Genomic DNA, 15,647 nt, shown 5'->3' with positions numbered 1-15,647 from the left:
ACTCGAGGAGGAGGAGGGAGTCCAAGTGGAACCCACAATAAAGCAGGCTTAGCCATACTTGTATCAGACAAAACAGACTTCAAGCCAAATTACTGTAATGAGCGACAAGGTCAGTATATAATACTGAGGTCAATACATCAAGAAAATAAAACAATTGTAAATATATACTCTCAACATCTAAGTATCAAAATATGTTAAGCAAATACTACTGTAAATTTAGAGGAAAACAACAAAAGTAATAGTAAAGGGCTTCAATATCCTCCTATCGGTAAATTAAATAGGAGATCTTCCAGACAGAAAAATCAATAAGTAGATGCTGGGAATGAACCATACTTAAGAATGAGAATTCTGCTATTGTTGGATGGAATATTATATATATTCTCTTAAGTACACATGGAATATTCTCCAGGATAGATCCCATGATAATTGTGGATTCAATTCATACCAAATATCTTTTCTGACCATAATGGTATGAAAGTAGAAATCAACAAGAGGAAAGTGAAGAGATCTACAGATACGTGGAAACTAAACAAACCAACAGGTCAAAAAAATCAGAAGTAAATAAAAATTATCAAAAAACAAAGAAAAATGGAACTATAACATCTCAATTCCTGTGGGATGCAACAGAAACATTGCTGAGAGGAAATTTTATAGCAACAATGCATATCCAGTCATCCCTTGGTATCTACAGGGGATTAGTTCCAGGACCCCACTTGGATACCAAAGTCCATGGCTGCTCAAGTCCCTTATATAAAGTGCCATAATATTTGCATATAACCTATGCATATCCTCCCATATACTTTAAATCATATCTAGATTACTTATAATACCTAATACAATGTAAATGGTATGTAAATAGTTGTAAATACGATATAAGAAAGGATATACCAAATCTAAATATTGACATTATTTGCTCTTAATATGATCTTACATATAAAAAAATCCCAAGGAGTCAATCAAGAAACTGTTGGAACTAATCAACATACAGAAATCAATTATGATGAAGTATCTGAAAAAGAAATAAAACTATCCCATTTACAATAGCACCAAAAACAATAAAATATCAACATACACAAACCAATCAATGTAATACATCACATCAGCAAGAGAAAGGACGAAAACCACATGATCATCTCAATAGATGCAGAAAAAGCATTTGATAAAATTCAACACCCCTTTATGATAAAAACTCTCACCAAAGTGGGCATAGAGGGAACATATCTCAACATCATAAAAGCTATATATGACATGATACAGCCAGCATAGTACACAATGGTGAAAAACTCAAAAGCTTCCCACTAAAATCTGAGACAAGACAAAGATGCCCAGTATCACCACTCCTAGCCACAGCAATCAGGCTAGAGAGAGAAATCAAAGGGATCCAAATTGGAAAAGAGGTGAAAGTGTCACTATATGCTGACTACATGTTACTATATATAGAAAACCCTAAAAGGTCCACACAAAAACTACTAGAGCTGATCGAAGAATTCAGCAAGGTAGCAGGTTACAAAATTAACGTTCAAAAATCAGTTGCATTTCTTTACACTAATGATAAATCAACAGAAGAAGAAAGTAAAGAAACAATCCCCTTTAAAATAGCACCCAAAGTAATAAAATACCTAGGAATAAATCTAACCAAGGAGGTGAAAGAATTATACGCAGACAACTATAAACCATTGATGAAGGAAATTAAAGAAGACTTTAAAAAGTGGAAAGCTAGCCCCATGCTCCTGGATTGGAAGAATCAATATTGTTAAAATGGTCACACTGCCCAAGGCAATCTACAAATTTAATGCAATCCCTATCAAATTACCCAGGACATATTTCACAGAACTAGAACAAATCATAATAAAATTTATATGGAACTATCAAAGCTGAAGAGAAAGAAACAGGCTGGAGGAATAACTCTCCCAGACTTCAGACAATAATGTAGAGCTACAGTCATCAGGTCAGCATAGTATTGGTACAAAAACAGACATATAGACCAATGGAACAGAATAGAGAGCCCAGAAATGAACCCACAACCTTTTGGTCAACTACTCTTCAACAAAGGAGGCAACAATATACAATGGAATAAAGACAGTCTCTTCAGCAAATGGTGTTGGGAAAACTGGACAGCAGCATGTAAAGCGATGAAGCTAGAACACTCCCTCACTCCATACACAAAAATAAACTCAAAATGGATCAAAGACTTAAACATAAGACAAGATACAATAAACCTCCTAGAAGAAAATATAGGCAAAACATTATCTGACATACATCTCAAAACTGTTCTCCTAGAACAGTCTACTCAAGCAACAGAAATAAAAACAAGAATAAACAAATGGGACCTAATGAAACTTACAAGCTTCTACACAGCAAAGGAAACCATAAGTAAAACAAAAAGACAACCTACAGAATGGGAAAAAATTTTTGCAAATGAAACCGACAAAGGCTTGATCTCCAGAATATATAAGCAGCTCATACAACTTAAGAAAAAAACAAACAACCCAATCTAAAAATGGGCAGAAGACCTAAATAAGCAATTCTCCAAGGAAGACATACAAATGATCAATAGGCAGCTGAAAAAATGCTCAATATCACTAATTATCAGAGAAATGCAAATCAAAACTACAATGAGGGAGGTGTCACCTCACACCAGTCAGAATGGCCATCATTCAAAAATCCACAAATGACAAATGCTGGAGAGGCTGTGGAGAAAAGGGAACCCTCCTACATTGCTGGTGGGAATGCAGCTTGGTATAGCCACTGTGGAAAACAGTATGGAGATTCCTCAAAAGACTAGGAATAGTCTTACCATATGACCCAGTCATCCCGCTCCTGGGCATATATCCAGAAGGAACCCTACTTCAAAAAGACACCTGCACCCCAATGTTCATAGCAGCACTATTTACAATAGCCAAGACAAGGAAACAGCCTAAATGTCCATCAACATGACTGGATAAAGAAGCCGTGGTATATTTATACAATGGAATACTACTCAGCCATAAAAACCAACAACATAACGCCATTTGCAGTAACATGGATGCTCCTGGAGAATGTCATTCTAAGGGAAGTAAGCCAGAAAGAGAAAGAAAAATACCATATGAGATCGCTCATATGTGGAATCTAAACAAACAAACAAAGCATAAATACAAAACAGAAACAGACTCATAGACATAGAATACAAACTTGTGGTTGTCAAGGGGGTGGAGGGTGGGAAGGGATAGACTGGGATTTCAAAATGTAGAATAGATAAACAAGATTATACTGTATAGCACAGGGAAATATATACAAGATCTTATGGTAGCTCACGGAGAAAAAAATGTGACAATGAATATATATATGTTCATGTATAACTGAAAAATTGTGCTCTACACTGGAATTTGACACAACATTGTAAAATGATTATAAATCAATAAAAAATGTTAAAGAAACAACAAAATATTTAAGAATAAATTTAACCAAGGAAGTGAAAGTTTTGTATAATGAAAACTACAAGACTTTGCTGAAAGACACTGAAGAAGACACCAACAAATGGAAAGACATCCTGTGTTCATGGATTGGAAGAATTAACACTGTTAAAATCTCCATACTACCCAAAGTTGTCTACAGATTCAGTGCAATCCTCACCAAAATACCAAAGAGATTCTTCACAGAAATGAATCCTAAAATTGGTGTGGAAGCACAATGGCCCCAAATAGCCAAAGCAATCCCGGAAAAAAGAACCAAGCTGGAGGTATCATATTTCCTGATTTCAAACAACACTAACAAAGCCATATTAATAAAAACAATATGGCACTGGCACAAAAGTATACGCATAGACCAATGGAACAGAATAGAGCGCCCAGAAATAAACTGGAGCATATACAGTCAACTAGTATTCAATAAGGAAGCCAAGAAAACCCAATAGGGAAAGTACTGACTCATAAAAAAAAAAAAAAAAAGGTGCTGAGATAACCAAAGAAATACATGCAGAAAAATGAAATTAGACCCTTATTACCACTTACAGAATTTAACTTGAAAAGGATCAAGGACTTAAACATAAGACCTGATACCATGAAACTCCTAGAAGAAAATGTAGGGAAGACGCTTCCTGACATTGATCTTGGCAATGATTTTTTTGGACATGATGCCAAAAGCACAGACAACAGAAACAAAAATCAAAATCAAAAACTCTCACAACAAAGTAAATAACCAACAAAATAAAAAGGAAACCTACTGCATGGGAGAAATCATATCGCTGATATGGGGTTACTATCCAAAATATATAAAGAACTAATACAACTCAATACCAAAAACACACACATGCAAAACTGCTGTACCAAAGAGTATGACCAAGCAGAAGTGAGGACTGTTTGTTTTTATGAGGTCCAAAAGGCACATAGAAAAGTCCTGTAAGATCTGCAGTGAGAAAGCAATCCTCTAGAAAAGAATCTATTATTTAAATTTTTAGAAATGGCCCCAAATTTTGGTGTAGGCTGTGTGTGTGTGTATGTATGTATGTATGTATTTTTAGTGAATAAATATGATATATAACATTGTGTGGATTTGGTACAGCAGTTTTACGTGTGTGTGTCTGTAATGAAGGGGTAAGGCAGTTAAATTGGCTGAACTCAAACTCTGCTTTAGGAGACAGCAGCTGGAATCTCAGTTTGGTTCCTTTAAACTTTGCTGGGCTACTTGGAACCTGCCCCCCACTCCTGGACTGCACATGAGTGGCACAGTGACCACTGAGAAATTTGGGGAGTTTATATGCAGAACCTGGAGCTCCCCTTCTCTGTCCCCCACCCCACCTCTGGCTATCTTCTTTCTGAGATGACAGCCAGGGAACGGAAGAAAATATCACTGGAATTGTGATGTTAGAGAGCTGGATGGGTTGTCCACATGGATAAGACCTCTTGGCAAGAGTTAGGGCAGAGAAGATAAATAAGATTCAAGTTCCAAAGGCTTATATAAGTGTGGAGAAAAGAACTGAATGTAGATAGGTGTCTGTAAGGGGAGGGTGATGGAAAGTCATTAAGGTAGGGGGCAGGAATCTCAGAGAAAGTATTTTGCTTACATTAGGAAAGAATAATCAGTTGGAAAGGGCAGTGGAGAACCGGGAAGATACCACTTTTCAAGCAAGAAATATTGGCGTATGGAAGAAAGAATAATATTCTCTATGAAAAATGATGCAGGAGAAAGTCAGGACTTACTTAGGATTGTCTGGAAAAGATACCAAAGATAGAGGAAGGTTAATTTACTATGAAATGTGCATATGGCAGTAGTCCAGAGGCATCGCAGAAAGGTCTGCGAGGGAGTTCAGCTGGGGCACACTCAGAGCAGTATGAGAATGACAGGACAACAGACGACTAGTGAAGGGATGGGCAAGACATCTCATGCTTATAACAGGAGGATTATAGAAATAAGCATGGGTGAACTTGACAGGCTTAGAGGTTCCCATTTTAGGGTACAATGTTTTGGTGCCAGAACTGACCCTCATTTTGATTTCTGAGTAACCCATCCAAGACTCCAAGGCAGGAAGAGCCAGGTCCAGGCCCCCACCACAGCCAGAACTGACCCTATGGTCGACGCTGGGCCTGTCTCTTTTATGGGGTTGAGAGAGGTTACGCAGGAATCAGCATGAATTCCATGAGAAGGTGACAGGATTTCAGAGAGAGTATAGTTGACCCTTGAAAAACATGGGGGTTAGGAGTGCAGACCCCCCACATAGTTGAAAATCCACTTACAACTTTAAAGTGGACTCTCTATCTGTGGTCCTGAATCTACAGATTCAACCAACCTCAGTTCATATAATACTGTAGTAGTTAACATCGAAAATAGTCCACGTATAAGTGGTCCACACAGTTCAAATCCATGTTGTTCAAGGGTCAACTCATGTTGGTTCCATGTGTGAGGCAGGAAGACTCAAAAGGGAGCCTGAGGCATCTTGTCATCAGAAGGTAACAATGCTCTCAGAGGCAGCTGAGGTACTGTTTTTTTAAAGCGAAGATAAGGAGCCCCTGCAAATCAATAAATTGTAAGTAACAAAAAAATTAGCAAAAGATTTGATTAGACATTTCAAAAAGAAGACATATGAATGGCCAATAAGCACTTGAAAAGATGTTCAACATCTTTAAGTCATCAGGAAAATGAAAAAAAATGAAATTCACAATAAAGTACCTTTGAGTGGTTAAAATTAAGAAGACTGAGAATACTAAGTGCTGACAGGACATGGAACAACTAACTCTTACACGCTGCTGGTAGGAGCGTCAAGTGGTAAAAGTACTTTGGAAAACTGGTAGTTTCTTATAAAGTTAAACATACAACTTTCCTAGGACCCCCAAATCCCACTCTTAGGTATTTATTTAAGAGAACAGAAAACACATATACACAAAAAGGTTTCACGCTTTAGTCATAATAACCCCCAGTAAAAACGGCCCAGAAGAATGTATCCACTGGCATGAGAGAATTCTACTCAGCAATAAAAATATACTGATAGTACAACACAGAGATGAAATTCAAAATCACCCTGAGTGAAAGAAGTTTTACTCAAATGAGTACATATTGTCTAACTCCCTTTATATGAAACTTGCAAACAGCTAAAACTAGTCCATAGTGATAGGAATCAGCACAACAGTGGTTTCATCCATCAGGGGAGAAACTGGTTGGAATGAAGCATAAGGGAAACATCATGAGACACTAGAAATGTTCTATCTTGATAGGGATGTGGGTTATGTGGTTGTATACATTTTTCAGAACACATCCAACTGTACACGTTTAAATAGGTGCATTTACTTTAAATAGGTAGGTAAATTATACTTTAATAAAAAACAGTCAAAAATGAAAAAATAACTAAGCCTGAAGAAAGAGCTGATGAAGGCCAACTGCTTTGAACACCAAAAATAAGACAGTGGTTAATGTCACCTGGAACCATAAGTCCATAATGATGTCAAATGCTCAAAAACCAGAAGGTATGTTTTAAAAAGACACATATCACATATTGAGCAAATCAAACACAAAAGGCAAGTGTGAGCCAAGGATGTTGGATAGGTGACCATCTACCAAAGATAAAGGGGTAGACTGTGAGAAAATGATGTTGGCCCAACATCAGAAGCACACACATAAGATGATATTAAATTAGAATGACCATGTGGATTGTGGGAAACTAGAGTTTATAGAACACTGCACAGCTGGAGGAAGACACATTTTTCAAGGACCTGGTATTGACTTTGCTGGCTCCCCACAGATGAGGACATGGCCTTGCTGATCTTGGTTCAAAGATGAGAAAAGACACTAATTAATAGTTCATTTAACAGTAGTGTAGCTCATCCCATACTAACTCTCCAGCTGATATTTATAACTATGGAAAAATATAGAAAAAAAATATTGCTTGACTTCGCTGGAATTCAACCCAAAGCAGGCAAAGACTGGAGAAGATACAACCCTAAAAGAATGGAAGCACATTGCATGAAATCCACATGTACTTGGCTTTTCCTCTGAAGCCGCCTGCATTTACTTGCTTCATTGGACAGGAGCTTGAGCAGAAGGCTGCAATTTTACTGGGCTGAGGATTCAGAAGACAAATGTAGGGTGGCCATAGAGGCTGCAAATTGAGGAGGAGACATGTGAGAGGAGAAAGCCACAGGCAAGGAGGCTCCAAATCTGTATATAAATTCATCTTAAGTACTTAACTGACCCCTGAGCTGTGCATGTGCAGAGCAAAGCTCCAGAGTCCAGGGGCAAAACAGTTGAAGGAAAAAGAGCTGAACAGAGATCTCAGTAGCTGATCAGTGCTGGAGACTGAAACAAGGTAAAGGGGTACAGTGAACAAGCTGGGCTTCCTCTGAAAACCCAGAAGTCACGACTAAGCCTCTGGACTCAGGGAAATGGAAAGAGATCTGTTCAACAAAGCCTAAAACTAAACTTCCACAAGATCAAGCTAATGAACTAGTAATTTAACTGTCTGCAAGAACAAAAATGAGGCTAGTCTATGTATGTAAATATTCCCTTAAACCAGCAGTCCACAAACCTTTCGAGGACTCCAAGACACTTTTGTTTATGTGGGTTACATCTACCAATATTTGCTGTGTTAGAAATGAAAACTGAGAAGAAAACTATCCCATCTACAACTGCATCAGAAAGAATAAAGACCTAGGAATAAATTTATCCAAGGAGGTGAAAGACCTGTACACTGAAAACTACAAGAAGACATTGATGAAAAAAGTGGAAGGCACAAATAAATGCAAAGGAATTCCATGCTCATGGGTTGGAAGAATTAATATTGTTAAAATGTCCATGCTACTCAATAAAAATATATAGATTTTATGCAATCCTTATCAAAATTTCAATGGCATTTTTCACAAAAATAAAAGGCAATTGTACAATTCATATGGAACCACAAAAGACCCCAAACAGCTAAAGTAATCTTGAGAAAAAGGAACAAAGCTGGAGGCATCATGCTCCATTTCCTGATTTTGAACTACATTAACACTGTAGTAATCAAAACAGTATGCTATTGGCATAAAAAGAGATACATAGACCAACAGGAAAGAATAGAGAGTCAAGAAATAAATCAACACATAGATGGTCAATTAACTTATAACAAAGGAGACAAGAATATACAATGGGGAAAGAACAATCTCTTCAATAAGTCATGCTGGGAAAACTGGACAGTCACATGCAAAAGAATGAAACTGGACTAGTACCTTACATCATACACGAAAATCAACTCAAAATGGATTAAAGAATTGAATGTAAGACCTGAAACCATGAAACTCCTAAAGGAAGACATAAGCAGTAAGTTCCTTGACATGGATCTTGGCCTTGATATTTTGGATCTAACTTCAAGCCAACAAAAGCAAAAAATGGACTACATCAAACTAAAAAGCTTCTGCACGGCAAAGGATATCATCAACAAAATGAAATGGCAACCTATCAAATGGGAGAATATATATGCAAATCATAGATCTGATAAGGGGTTAACATCAAAATATATTAAGAAATCATACAACTCAGTAGCAAAACAAAAAACAATCCAATTTAAAAATAGGCTGAAGATCTGAATAGACATTTTTCCAAGGAAGACACAGAGATGGCCAATGGGCACATGAAAAAAATGTTCAACATCACTAATCATCAGGGAAATGCAAGTCAAAACCACACAGATACCACCGCACACCTGTTAGAATGGTTATTATCAAAAAGACAAGAGATAACAAGTGTTGGTGAGGATGTGGAGAAAAGGGAACCCTGTACACTGCTGGTGAGAATATAAATCAGTGCAGCCACTATGGAAAACAGTATGGGGGTGCCTCAAAAACGTAAAAATAGAACCTCCATATGATCCAGCAATTCTACTCCAGGTATATATCTGAAGAAAATAAAAATACTACCTTGAAAAAAATACATGCACCCCCACATTCACTTCAGCATTATTTACAATAGCCAAGCTATGGAAACAACCTAAGTGTCCATCGATGGAGGAATGGATAAAGAAGAGGTGGTATATATATGCAATGGAATGCTATTCAGCCATAAAAAAGGAAATCTTGCACTTGCAACAACACAGATGGACCTTGAGGGTATTATGTTAAGAGAACTAAGTCAGAGAAAGACAAATACCATATGAACTCACTTATATGTGAAATCTAAAAAACAAGCAAACCCCAAGCTCAAGAACAGATTGGTGGTCACCAGAGAGGTGGAGGGCTATCAATAAAATGGGTGAAGGGACTCAAAAGGCAGAAACTTCCAGCTATAAAATGAATAAGTCATGGGAATACAATGTAACAGCATGCTGATTATTGTTAATAATACTGAATTTCATATTTGAAAGTTGTTAAGAGACTGGATCTTAAAAGTCCTCATCACAAGAAAGTTTTTATACTGTGTATGGTGACAGATGTTACACTTATCATGGTGACTATTTCACAATATATACAAATATTAAATCATAATGCTGTACACCTGAAACAGATATAATGTTACCTGTCAGACCTCACTAAGATTGAGAAAGTTTTAAAAAAATTTATATTTCAATTCATTTAGGAAAAAATAACCTCATGTTCATGTAGACAACATTTTTTGTTAAAGAAAAACTACATAAGCTTCTCAATTTAAAAAAAGCGAAATGAGTGGCATTATTTTGCATTATTGCAAGTCTCTTCAAAGTTTGCTATAAAAGTTGACTTCTAGATTTTCATATATGCTTTTCCGTGCAGTTTGTTGCAATATCAGCGTTTTGAAGAAAATCCGACTTCACAGGGTTATATATTGGGGAAACAAAAGAACAGATTAATAGCCTTATTTAGATAATTGTGGATTTTTTTTTGACACTTCACCAAAACTCAGCAAGTGACAATTCCTTAAAGATTAATGTTGACATGGAAAACTTTTTATACTGTGTTGCATAAAAATCCATTGGTCTATCCTGCACTTTGAATAGATCTTTTACCCAGGCATGATTTTGTTACTCACACACGATTTTCTAAGTCATGCGTTGGTCATTTAGAAAATATTGCTTCACTGAGTCAGGCAGATCTTTCAAGGGTCGATAAAATTTGTTACACAGTATCAAAAAATCACCTTGGTTACTGTCGCCACTGATCCTATCAGAAACGTCTCTAGATACTGGGTAGCTGGCACATACAACAGTGTATACATGTTTTCCCAAATTCTACTTTTCACTTCAAAGCTCAATATTTATCATTGGCAGTAAATACTGTCAGTTCTTTTCCTTGAAGTGACAGGCTCATGTTGTTCATTTCTGAGAAAACATGTGCCTGATCCTCGAGCCTGAATAACTAGTTTATCTGTCATTCATTCTATAAATTAAAAATAGGAAAATGTAGTCAGTTCAATATGCAACCCAAATCCACAAGTGTTTTTCCTTGAGACAACCCTCATACTTCGGCCTGCATAAAAAATCTTAAAATCATGTGTACTTTAAGGTCAAGATTTAAAGACATGAATAATTTTTACTCCATCAGGACTTTTTAAAGTAAAAGTGGTATTTTATCACTATTATTATTTTTACTGCGTGTGTGTGTAGGCAACGAAAATGCTGAAGGGCCTGCGGTTTTACTCACCATTGCTTCCAGACAATCAGTGCAAATGTCAACACAGCGAAAAAAGTAAATAAGGAAAACAGCTTTGGCCTTGCTGACCCCCCTGAAAAGGTCTGAAGACGCCCAAGGGTCTGCAGATCACACACCGTGAACTGCCGCCTTTATCTGAAGCGCACTGATTGTTAATCGAATTCTGGAAATACATTAACATTGACAGAAGCTTGAGTAGGAAGGCATGTAAGCATGATTAAAATCCGACTTTTTTCTCACCTCTGGCAGGACTCGTGGACAGTGTGCCTTGTGAAGATCCAAAGTGCAATGGAAAACCCCTTCCAATTTGCTGCATCTGCTCCTGCTGTCTGCAGCTGTCTATCAATAAATTCTCTAATCCTTCGCTAAGTTAATCAGAAATGAGTCGCATGAACGGATTCTTTTGGCCCATCGAGACTCGAAACACTTGCACACACATTATCTCACTGAATCTTCACAGGAAGTCACAAATATTTCCTCTCCCCCCAGCTTCACTTGCTTTTTAACAATAAATTTGGAACCTGGAGTAACAGAAGAGAAACTGGAAGGTTCGCCTTAGCTCAGGGCCCTAAGGGGCGTGTCTTTTTCAGCAGGACCTTCAACCATCATACCTCTAGCCTACCAGTTCTCTCAATACCCTTTGTGTCGGTCTTTCTTAATCTTGGATGCACACTGGAATTACTTGGGGAGCTTTAAAAAAAAGTCTGATGCCTTCGTGCCACCCCCAGAGATGACATAATTTGCCTGGGTGCAGACAGGGCATGGAGAGAATTTAAAAGCTTCCAAGGGGATTCTCACATGCAGCCCAAAGTGCAAATCACTCTTTTGGAGGAGGTGAGAAGGATGCCGGTATAACCACTGATAGAAACATTCATCAAAGTCATGGCTTCTCTGGCTATGGCCAATATTCAGAGTCTGCATTACGAAGTTAGAATTACGCTTAACTCATTTAAAATACAGCACTTGTTTCTCCTTCGGAGAATGACATAGGAACGATGCAAAGCATCTAAATTTGTCGATCAGAATCCACTTTGCTGGTGAATGCACAGCGTGAAGATGTATTTCTATTATGGTGTCACTTCTGAAAATGCTCAGCTTAAGGATTTGTTTTCCTGTTCTATGGCTGTGTCAGAGTCTGGGGGAAATTTAATTTCTGTGCAGAGTTTGGAATTTTGTTTTGTCTGTCTGTCTGTCTGTCTTTCCATCAGAAGTGACAAGTTCCCCCACAGGATGATGCTGTGCTTAGGCAGCAGTGCTCCGACACTAACAAACTGATTTCAAATGGGATGGAAACGCTGTCACCTGTCTGACCAGGATCAAATCTGAATCCTTCTGAGTATCTTTCAATGTGTCTCTTAGTTTCATGGAATTCCATTTGACTCCTGGGCAGGCTATTTCGTGGGTTTCTGATGCCCTCTGAGACTAAGCATGGATCCAAAGGCTTGCAGAGAAGAGTCACTTCTTTCTTGGAAAACTTGAATGGGAAGAAATACTCCTGTTTCTCAACAAGTGGCAGCAATTTTAGATGCTGGTCCTGTGAAGGGACTGAGTCCAAGGTCCTGTAGAGTGATGCTGCTTGGAGTGCAGTCCTCCAACTGGCTGCTGGTCCCTGGACAATTTATTAGTGGTTCACAAAGAGACAGGGAGCTGGCCCCAGAATGTAAATCAGCAATGTCAATAAATGCATTATTTAATTTGGCTGATACTTTTTGATAGCAAAATTTTCTCAGCAAAGAAAGCAGCATGCTGATTTACATTCTGCTGTAAGCTCCTCATTTCATCATGGACCAGTGCTCTGCGTAGCCTTGCTCCAGAGAAGGACCAGAGGAGAGACACTTGTTCCTCTGTCTCTATGGGAACAATTAGGAACTTAAGAATTAGAAAAAGGAAACACAGTAGACTTTTCCAAAGGCACAGTAGCTCTTGTACCAGCCTGAGTAGCCTCAGTCATTGCTAGATTTCTGTAATAAGACAGCCTATGCAGTTTGGGTCAGTAATTTTGTTTAAGAGTTCTAGACAGGCAGTGTAGACTAAGTAATGTCTTAGGCTGTAAAGGCCCATGTCTGTTAAAACACGCTTGGCCAGAATATACACCAGTTGTCACATAGGGCAAGGAATGTGAGTTAACTGCAAATCCTGAGGAATCTGATGTGTTCCCAGACTGGTGGACCATTCCCTTCTTTTTCTTTTAACCTTTTTTTTTTTCCAGAGGAGGAGGTAATTTGGTTGGTTGATTGATTGATTTAACAGAGGTACTGGGGGTTGAATCCAGTACCTTGTGAATGCTAAGCATGTGCTCTACCCTCCCCGCCATTCTCTTCTTATAGAAAACTCTGAACTCAGTTTGTGAAGAGTCACCAACTAAAGTAACCTGGCCTGCTTCACAAAAAAAACAAAACTGCAGCCACATTGGCAGCTTTTACTTGGGAGTTATCGCGTTTGAAAAACAAAAAACAAAAACGGAATGACTAAAGAGCATTCTGATGTTTTAGCCCTGGTGCAACAGTTAGGAGGCCTGCGCACGGACATGACCTTCTCATTGATTACCAGTCTCAAGACTGAGCAAGAGCATTTAAGTACTTAAGAAGAATCAATGTTGATTCTGCTTTTTGAAGTTCATTCTGAATCACACACAATCTGTCACACCACTACACTGAATCTGTCTTTGAGGTGAGCTGCACTGTGGATGCAAATCATTCATTGATTCATTCATTCACCAGGAATATGTTGCAATTAGCATAGTTCATTGATCCTGAGATGCACTGTTTTTTCCCACATTTTAACATCTCTGAAGTGGGGAGTGTTACCACCAATATTTTTTTTTAGTCTAAGAGCCGGTGGGAAACAGATGGGAGAGTCTACTGGGAATTGAAGAGGATATAATGAAAGGATGATTTATAATGGGTAAGCAAGGTAAAAGGAACTTAATAAAGGATACTGAGGTGCTTCAAAGCCAGCAGCATGAGAGGACATCTACCACCCTTGATCTGAAGGGCAAGCAGAGGGAATGATTACTGGAACCCGGAGAGAACTGGACGTGTAGTTTTAGGACAGACCACCTATGAAGAGCTGTGGTAGAGGAACACAGCCTTTAACAAGCCTCAGCCCAGCAGGGAGGGAGCAAGGGGAATAAACACCCTTAACTTTCTCTCCCGCAGTCCTCTCATCTCCCGGTATTGGCTCCCGTTGGCCAAACCCAACTGAAAACCAGAGGGTGAAGGAGCAAAGGCCAAAGCAGTTTGGAACATTGCAGAGAGGGCCTCTGGTGGGGCAGATGGAGAATATCCAGCACAGTTCAGCCCTTTAACCCTCAGCATTTACTCTTTTGTCTGAATAAAAATCTCATGTCCCCATCACCTCCTACAGAAGTCAGCAAACTACAGCCAGCAGAGGCTGGCTGTCTGTTTTGGTAATTTGTCTTACTGGGGGACACACACACACACACACACACACACTTTTTAATGTACTGTCTATGGCTGCTTTTACTCCAAAACCACAGAGACAAGGAGTCACAACAAAGACGGTATGGTTCATAAAGGCCAAACGACTTATTTGTCAGATACCATCAGAACATTTCTGACCCCGACTAGTGTATCATGGCAGGGTAATAGCAGTTTCCTCACATGCCCACCTGAAACCTAAAATCTTAGCTACCACCAGGCCTCTTTAGTTGGAGGAGAAAGGAGCTGGGGAAGAAACAGTTCATCAACATAAAACAAAGGTGCTTCAATCCCACTTGTGTAGCAGGTCATGAGATCTGAGTTGATAATCATTTCAAATTCTCCTTACTCTCAGCCAGCACTTCAGCTGAATTTCTTGACCTGGGGGATTGACCCAAACCTTCATTCCTGAAGGATCTGGTCCTTAGTGGCTATTTTTATTGGGTTGCTACAATTTTCCCTTCACCAGGATTACTGAGCAATGGCGTACCGAGAGATGCTTCAATAAATCCCCTGAGCTCCAGACATAGTTCTCCTTGTAACCACTGTGTATGAACAAATCAATTTCCTCCTGATAATCACCCGACCTAGTACAGGTAGCCTCTTTTCTACCTGTAAGTTCAGCGGTGTGAGGAGCCCCACATGTTTAAGAGGCATCCTAAGCTTCCAATGCAATAAAACCATGACTGTTTCCTATGTAAACATCCTAGTGCCTCCCTTGGGCTATTAAGTATAATAATGAGAAGGACCATCTCCAGCTGCACCTCTCGAGCGCTAAACCCATGTGTTTTGACTACAAGAGCTATAGCATCATATTTTGGCCGTTGGTTTAAAGCATATACTGTATCATGTGAGATATCACTCCAGCCTAAGTATTGTGTATCAGCTAATTCTATAACTGAGCTTTGAGTAGACCATTCCATTCTTCTATCAAATCAACTATTTTTGGATGATGAGACACGTGGTAAGACCAATGAATTCCACGGCATGAACTGACAGCTGCGCCTTCTTCACTATAAAGCGAGCTTCTAGGTGAGAGGAGATACCCTGTAAGGTATTCTTTGAGTCTAAGTATAATGGTGCGTTCGCACGACACAGAGAAGTTTATCTTTACTTTCTCATCTAAGGCCTCCATCTCTCTTGCTCT

General features: G+C 38.7%; 1 protein-coding gene across 2 annotated transcripts in view; it reads left to right on the top strand.

Moving 5' to 3' along the window:
* SRPX (sushi repeat containing protein X-linked) overlaps nucleotides 1–11,441 on the top strand; it is a 79,837-nt gene extending 68,396 nt beyond the window's left edge. Inside the window, exon 11 of one of the 2 annotated variants that reach the window (XM_032474395.1) lies at nucleotides 11,310–11,441. The gene's annotated coding sequence lies outside the window, so the exon portion shown is untranslated. The remainder of the gene's footprint in view (nucleotides 1–11,309) is intronic. The other variant, XM_032474394.1, reaches the window with a different exon arrangement.
* The last annotated feature ends 4,206 nt before the right edge of the window (nucleotides 11,442–15,647 follow it).

Source organism: Camelus ferus, chromosome X (assembly GCF_009834535.1).
Source record: "Camelus ferus isolate YT-003-E chromosome X, BCGSAC_Cfer_1.0, whole genome shotgun sequence".
Lineage (NCBI taxonomy): Eukaryota > Metazoa > Chordata > Mammalia > Artiodactyla > Camelidae > Camelus > Camelus ferus.
This window is presented reverse-complemented; position numbering and strand designations above follow the sequence as displayed.